Source organism: Berghia stephanieae, chromosome 3 (assembly GCF_034508935.2).
Source record: "Berghia stephanieae isolate SIO BIC M18660-M18661 chromosome 3, UCSD_Bste_1.3, whole genome shotgun sequence".
Classification (NCBI taxonomy): Eukaryota; Metazoa; Mollusca; class Gastropoda; order Nudibranchia; family Aeolidiidae; genus Berghia; species Berghia stephanieae.
The window spans coordinates 54,081,259-54,090,519 of NC_088362.1; positions in this window are offsets into that span (position 1 = coordinate 54,081,259).

Below are 9,261 nucleotides of genomic sequence, written 5' to 3' on the forward strand. Positions count from 1 at the left end.
TATAAAGCCTAATACTGGACGGCAGAAAATATTTTCGGTGTCTCTCTGTTTTCGTTGAAATAGAGAAAGGGCGACCACTTCTTTCTGACATAATAATTGATGGTCTTAGTGGATGATACTGGTCATTTAATATTTTAGTTATTTTATTTATACAAAATTTCTCGTATAAAAGATCTACATCGTCAACATCATTTATATAGCGTTTAATGGATTTTTTAATATTTGAATTTATTTTGTTCCTTTCCACTGCTAAGCAATTGCCTCCCCAAGCTGTTATACAAAATGACAAAACACTTTCGATTACTGCTCTATAAAATAATGTGCAGAGGGTTTTATCTATTCTAAACTGAGAGAGTTTCGATAAAAAATATGTACGTCTGCACATCTTATGCCTAATTATTTTCAAGTGTTCATCCCACTTGAGCCTGTCATCAATCGTTACACCAAGGTATTTGTAGTGAGGAACTCGCTGGACGAATTGGTCCTTTAATTTTAACGGTTCTATCGGTTCCTTCACTCTCCTAAAGTCAATCACTAGCTCCTTTGTCTTGCTTATGTTAAGCTCTAGGTGGTGGGCATCACACCAAGACACAAATCTATCAATTTCTTGCCTATAAGCCACTTCGTTGCCATTTGTTATGAGGCCTTGAAGAGCGGTGTCATCTGCAAACTTTATTAAAGGTACACTCAGGTTTTGACTTCTACAGTCATTCGTGTATATTGTGAATAATACAGGGGACAATACACAACCTTGAGGAGCGCCAGTATTTGTAGTTATACAGGAAGATTTGTTTTGCCCTAATTGAACATATTGTGCTCTCTCCGTAAGAAATTCGAGCACCCAAGCAATTATATACTTGTTTAAATTCAGACTAGTCAATTTTTGAACAACCAACTGAGGTTGCATTGTATTGAACGCTGAAGAAAAATCTGCAAAAAGCAATCTGCAATAGCTCCTAGCGTGATCTAGATGCCTGTAGATGTTGTTTGTAAACAGCAAAATGGCATCCTCTACGCCACGTCCTGGTTTGTAAGCAAATTGATGACTATCACTCAATGGCATAAACTGATTCCTAATTTTAACAAGAACAAGTTTTTCTAAAGATTTCATGACTATTGAAGTCAGTGCAACAGGTCTGAGATCGTTCATAGTTTCAAGTTTTTCTTTTTTTGGAACAGGAATAATTTTCGAAGTTTTCCAAATTTCAGGGATTGAAACGCATTGGAGGGACCAGTTAAAAATATGTGTATAAATGGGGGAAAGCTGGTGGGCACATTCTTTTAATAGTTTTCCTTTCAATCCATCCGGCCCAGCAGCCTTCCTCTCGTTTAGTTTCGAAAATACGAATCTCGTTTCCTCTTCACTGACCTCAACAGCCATTTCATCTTCCAAAGCCCTGTCTAATTTATGTTTTTCATTTTCAATATCAAATTTGTTTGCTGTGTCGAAACGTGAATAAAATTTATTTAAAGTTTCAATTTCGATATCTTCTGATATAATCGTGGGCTTTGGATTATAGTTCACAGCAGTTTTAAGCCCCCGCCACGTGTCCCGTATATCCCCAGAAGAAAAGCATTTTTCAATTTTATTTTTGTACTTGTCTCTACAACTAGATATTACTCTCCTTATCTCTTTTTGTTTTGTTTTCAGATCTTTTTTGTTTCCACTAGTATAGAGAGTTTTCTTTTGGTTCAATAAAAGTTTTAGATCTTTTGTTATCCAAGGCTTGTTGTTAGGATAATATTTATTTCTTTTTTACAAGACACTAGCTGTTCACAGAATTTTAAATACTCACTCACACAGTCATTCAGCTCATCCACACTATCACATGATTCGATAAAAACATTCCAGTCAGTGCATTCAAAACAACCACGCAAATCTTCACACACACTTCCGTTCCAGATCTGTACACTTTTCTTTACTGGTTTTACACGTTTAAAAACAGGGCGGTAGGTGGGGAGTAGCAAGAGCATGCAGTGGTCAGATAAACCTAATGGGGCACGGGGTAAACATTTATAACTATTTTTAATATTACACAGGAATAAATCTAATGTTTTTTTGTCCCTTGTCTCGCAGTCCACGTATTGATGAAGTCCCGGGAGAGTAAAATCGTTACATTGGTTAAAATCGCCAGTGACCATCAATACGGCATCGGGTGACTTAATTTAAATGTCCTGTATTTCTTTCCTCAAAATATTTTTCGCTGTGGTGTTGTCTGATGATGGTGGAATGTAGACGTTGATGATGATGACATGAGTATATTCCCGGGGTACGTAATATGGTCGTGACGAAACAGTAATAAATTCAATATAATCGTCACAATACATTTTCTTTATCTGACAGTATTTGGGGTGGCACCATTTGTTGTTAATATATGTGCACACCCCCCCCCCAGTTCGTTTATTTACATTAGTCCGATCTCCTCGAAATAGTGAATATTGTTCAATATTAAAACATGATGATGGTATGTGAGGAGATAGCCAAGTCTCTGTTAACGCTATTATGGAGGCTTGACGATAGTCACTATTAAAACGACACAGTGAAAACAGTTCATCAATTTTATTTTTCAGTGATCTTACATTACCTGTCACTACACAGGGTAAAAATGGACGAAAAGGCCGTCTGTTAAATTTTGTTTTTATTCCTCCCTTTCTCCCCCTCTTTCTTACTTTAATAAACGATGTGTCAATAGTGGGTGGTGGGGGTGACACGGGTTGGAGGGATCGGAGAGTCTCTGGAGTATAAGTTATCGATAGGCTTATTTTGGCAGTAAAATCACAGGCTAAAACACCATTTATGCTTATAAATATACTAATAAATATAAAAATCAGGAACAATATATACTTCACATCCATTTTGAATAAAAATTAGGCTTAAATTCCGACGATTGAATGATAAATGAATAAAAATATGTGTAGAAAATAGGTAAATATTCACAACACGTCTGTTGTCGCCGGAAGCCAGCGCCCCTGTTTCGAGCCGAAGTAACTCCCGGCAACCCTTGTACGCAGCTTCCCTGACTACGGACAGAGATGCATATACGAGATGGGAGTCAGTTTGGACGAATTCAATCCCTCGTGGGGGCGGGACGTACACTCCTCTAAGCTTGGTGAAAAGTTGCCAGGCTTTGATACCAGTCAGAGGAGACACTGGGTGGCTGCGAATCGGCTTCGGTCGAGGAGATGCCTTACAGCAAGTGCGCTTCATCAGTGGGGACTTTCCACCTGTCCTACATGTACCCGATGTGGGCAAGAACCCGAAACGGCAGAGCATCTTGTTGAATGGTGTGTTGTGACGAAGCTTCCGGGTGGGTTTGCGACGGTGCACGAGTACGGTAAGGAATTTGCTGATTGGGTCGATCGTCATAACATAGTGTGAGTACCATTAGAAGCTGCTGTCATATCTAACAAACTCATCTACCCAGTCACTTCTGGGTGTACAGAACGGTTACAAACGGATCCCCTTAATTGTGAGGCGAGTGTTCTATTAACTGAAGTATCAGAGCTTAATATCATCAGTAAAAGTACATACTTTGGTGCGGATGTAGACCGAACAATATGAAACACAAATAAATGTAACTGAAAAAATACCCAGCAAAATATCTAACAATGAACCTTTTGAACTTAATCCTTCTTCATGAGTCGAATTTAATTAAGACTTAAAAGACAAGAGAGAGTGTGTGATAGATAGAGAGAGAGATAGAGAGAGAGGTAGAGAGAGAGAGATAGAGAGAGTGAGAGAGGGAGAGAGAGAGTGAGAGAGAGAGAGAGAGAGAGAGCACGCTTTGATGGTGATGTCGATTACAAACATAACAACAAAATCGTTCAAACATCTGTTTCTATTTATAATTAATCAAATCGACGTAGAGATAATATACAAACAAACTGTACCGACAAAACGGCTATAATATAAAACATCTGTTCTATTTATATCGACAAATTTATAATATTGCGATCAACAACTTCACAATGATGAATGTTGTAAATGTCAAGCCTCAAGGCTGAAATAAATATCGAGTACAACGAGTAGACGTTATTTATATACTCGATGCTACAAACAGAATCGAGTAAAGTGAATAATGGTTTCCGATTCCTCTGGAGTCGCGACGACAATGACAGTAATTCAATAATAATACTCGTACTTTACCGGTAGTTTAACTTTAAGGATTATATTGTGCGGCTGTGCGGTCTTGTTTGTGGTAAGACACTCGCTTTCGGATCGGAAGGTCTTGGGTTCGAGCCTCGCTCGGCGCATAGTTGAGTCATTGGAAAAGGCTCTTTACTCACATTCCCTCACCGTACTCAGGTGTTAAATGAGTTAACAGCCTTGTCTCTGTCCGAAAAAAATGTAATAATGCCAACAGGCGTCAAGTCCCGTCCTACATGTTAAATGTTGCTGTCGGCCAGGGACCTCTTGTAAATCGCTTTGAACACGTTAAGTGGATATTGCGCTATATAAAAGCTCAAATTTAAGCGCCTAGAGCTCATGTTGCATGAGGTGTGGGCGCTATATAGTGTGTAGTATTATATATATATATATATATATATATATATATATATATATATATATATATATATATATATATATATATATATACTAGTAAAAAGCCCGCAATTTCGCGGGGAAAGAACTATTTTCATTCGATACTGTACTCACCATCATTTAATGAGGGCAGATTGGTAAACAACGTTGTCTGTGTAATTTGGTATATCTCCGGTTGATTTTTCTGTGTGGCCCAATAATATATTTAATAATATATTCCCTCAACTAACCCCAAGAAAAAATTAAACCTAGTACCTTTAATTAACCCTAATAGGAAAAAAACCCTAGCACTTTAATAAGACTTATGACTAACCCTAATAGGAAAAAAAAATCATCCGATCTCGAGCTAACCCTAATAGAAAAAATTATGACAAATTGAATAAATAAACGCCTGACAAAAGATCAAAGGTGAAAATACAAATTTAAAGAATACTGAGGATGTAGGAGCTTTCGGAATGTCTCCCCTTTACTTAACTTATGGAAAAACAAACACCCTAGCACTTTTAATAACACTTATGACTAACCTCTCGAGCTAACCCTAATAGAAAAAAAACAACTCTCGCACTGCTTTGCACTACCTTTCCATACTTAACAAATCAAAATGGCGGTCGAAAATCAAAACAATGGTCAAATTAGGAAATTTTAAACTTTCACAAATCTATCAAGGTTTGTTCTAGAGTTTTTTAAATACTTCTATATAATGACAAACTGAATAAATAAATGCCTGACAAAATATCAACGGTGAAAAGACAAATTTAAAGAATAATGGGGATGTAGGAGCTTTCGGAATGGCTCCCCTTTACTTAACATATGGAAAAACAAACAACCTAGAACCTTTAATAACACTTATGACTAACCTCTCGAGCTAACCCTAATCGTCAAAAAGAATCAAAATGGCGACTGAAATACCTACATGTGATCAAGTGAATAATATCACTATGAATGCCACGATTTGCTGAAAAATGCCAACACACACACACACACACATGTATACACCACACACACAAACATACACACACACACACATACACACACACAAACATACACGCAAATTGAACATACATAACAAAACTGCTAAATCAACAACACAACGGAAGTAATAATTATACTTGATGTCATAAATAGATGACGCAAATTGACAACTTTTTACAGTGTCAAAATTAGTTGATTTTGAGAGCCAAGTGTCGTCGGTACATATTTTATGATATTATCTGTTTGACTCAACGAACTTTCAAACTGACTTTAAATTATAAAAGGAAATCAAGTTATCTGTTTATCTATCTGTAAAAAATACATTTCTAATTTTCAAATCTTTCAGTAGAGTTGTGCGCCGTATCAATTTTTTATTGACTCAAATAAGCACAATGTTCTCCACAATGCTATATTTTTTAAAGAAAGGATATATATATATATATATATATATATATATATATATATATATATATATATAATATATATATATATATATATTTAAGCGCCTAGGACTCATATTGCGTGAGATTTTGGCTCTATATAAGTGTGCCGTATTATGATTATTTCTAAACTGGTGATAGGAATACATACGAGTAAAATGGCGAACTCAAAGGTCGAGCCAGAGGTAGTACATTAGTGGGATTCGAACTTCAAGGAACTTCCTCCTCGTTGTTTTTGTTCTCTTGGTTAAAACGCGGTTACTGTTTGAGTAAAATTCAGAGGAATATGTGACCCACTGTATCAAAGCGGTATCATGATGGGGTGAACTAAGTGTCAGGAAATGGAATTCTTGGCCACCTCGCGAGGTCTTGAGCTTGAACTTTTTGAGTTTGTTTATTTTTTATATAGCGCAATATCCACTATATGTACTTGCTCAAATAGCTTTACAAAGGGTCCCCGACCAACAGCAACACGTAATTAGTAGTACGAGACATTTGTTAAATTAGCCCCCAAGTTATCAAAATATTGCAAAAACATAAATTCATAGACATAAAAAAAAAGCTGCAGCCATCGCCTGAATCATCTTGGTCATTTTTCGACCCTGAAAAAAATTCCATCGTGGATGTTCAAAGGGGTCGTATTCATAATATGCTTTATTAGTCCTTTTGATGAAGCTTGTTCTTTAGTGCCACCATGATCTAGGGAGAGGTATCTTGCTAAAGAAACCGCATAACGTCGAGTCGGACGCGAACCTATTAACTTCAGGCGAAGACTATACCGCTGAGCCACGCTGCCTCTATTTATTAACCGTCCTACGTGTTAAATGTTGCTTTTCCTCTTGTAAATCGCTTTGAACACGTTTAGTGGATATTGCTCTATATAAAAGCTCAAATTTAAGCGCCTAGAGCTCATGTTGCATGAGATGTTGGCGCTATATAGTGTGTAGTATTATATATATATATATATATATATATATATATATATATATATATATATATTATAATATGTATATATATATATATATATATATATATATATATATATATATATATTATAATTTGTATATATATTTGTATATATACAAATTATAATATATATATATATATATATATATATATATATATATACATATTATAATATATATATATATATATATATATATATATATATATATATATATATTATAATTTGTATATATTTATATATCTCACCTTCCATAATATTATAGCCTCTCTACATCGTGTTGAATTTGTATACATTGAATACCGACTAAATCAATACTCGTGCATTAAATACGATTTGATTTTACTAAATTGTCTATGAGTTCACCCGATAGCTCAGTGGTAGAGCACTCGCTTCACAAACAAAGGGACCGAGATCGATCCGGGGTGCAGTCGAGATATTTTCCTCCCCCCCCCCCCCACCCTGTCTACCCAACAGTAGCTGGATCTGTTATATCTGTCTAAAAGTACTTTGCGATAGACTAGCGTCCTATCCAATGATAGCAAGCACGCTATAGGTACCCATTTTACATTGAGTACGGTGAGAGAATGTGAGTGAAGAGCCTTTTCAAAGGACTCAACTATGCGTCGAACCCAGGACCTTCTGATCCGAAAGAGAGTGTTATACCACAAGATCACATAGCCGCACAATACCATTAAGAAGGACGTATGCAACAGTCAATAACAGACTACAATTCAAATGCGCTTAAGAGTACTCAAGAATAAAAGATTTTTAAAAAGACGTGAGTATTTATATAGCACGATACCACTAAACGTGCTCAAAGCGCTTAACAAGTTATTATAATCGGTTGATTGATGAGGCAAAAGTTTTCTGGTCGAAAATTGAAAAAAAAAAAAGTGTTTTGTCTGTTCACGACAATATTCTAATCTTCTATCCTAATAGGGAATGTCTGCCGTGCTCTGGAAACAAAAAGTAGTCCTTCAGAGCCATAGGCACATGAAGCCTGAGTTGCTATAGCGTGAAACGACAATAGCATTTGCTTGACACCCTTTGGACAAGACGCTAATCTATTGCAAAGTACTTTCCGCCAAATCTAACAGTCTAAGCTACACATTTACTGCTGGGTGGACAGAGTGGTCAAGAAGAGGATCGTTTAAATAGATTGATCTTTGAAGGACGAGTTTTCTGGCCAAGATTTGAAATACGTCTTTTTCCAGAGTATGGCGGTGTTGTGGGCGGAGGGTCATTAAAAGCCTCCTGACCTGGGGGCAAGAGGTGGAAGCAACGATATTGGTAAACTTCCGATTTCCGATTTCTTTGGGTGGACGTAAGGTTTTTGCACATAGAGGGCGTTTCATAAGATAATATAAGCAGGTCATTAAGTGTAATGTTTTCGTAAGAAAATGGAGAGAGAGAGAGAGAGAGAGAGAGAGAGCAGAGAGAGAGAGAGAGAGAGAGGGGAGGTGGAGAGACAGAGGGAGGGAGAAACAAAGAGAAAGAGAGAGAGAGAGAAAGCAAAAGAGAGAGATAGAAAGAGAAAGAGAGAGAGGGGGGTGGAGAGACAGATGGAGGGAGAGACAGAGGGGAGAGAGAAAGAGAGAAATATAAGATAAGTCAGTAATAAGGTGTAATGTTTTTGTAAGAAAATGGAGAAAGAGAGAGAGAGAGAGAGAGAGAGAGAGAGAGAGAGAGAGAGAGAGAGTGAGAGATTTCGCTGTGTTGAGTGTGGTCATTGACCTGATTGGTGATAACAATCGAAAAGCTCTGCCATTGTCTCGTTTGATAAAACATCGTTAAAACATTATCCCCAAGTGTCATACAGTGTCTTTCTGCTGTAGGCAGTGATGGATATTGTAAGAGTTCTAGCACTGAAAACGACACCAAACAGCCAATCTGCCCTGCATGAACTGGGTATTTCTGAGAGACAACGGCATTCCCTGATTTCAGTCTATTTTTATCCTGTCAACTAAAAAGCGATCCAAAGAAAATGGACGGTTGAAAATGCCAGTCTATAATAGACCATTTTTTGGCCTATTGTATGGAAAACATAAACGTTCATTTAACGTCGTGGGGTCCCAGGTTTGAGAGACTTTGCCAAGATGAGAGGCATTTAAATCGATCGATATTTGTTTGAAGGACGAGTTTTCTGGCCACATTTTCAGAGTTTTCTAGAGTAAACTGGTTATTATTAAATGCGTGTAATTTTGATTCAAGCTTATCACACGGAGGACGAACAGTAGGTGCATTGTTTCGTCTCGAAACAAGTCAAGCATTGTTTGGCTTGCTCACTGACTGGATTTGTGGCATTAGTCGCAAAACTCTCATCCTAGAATTCAAACCTT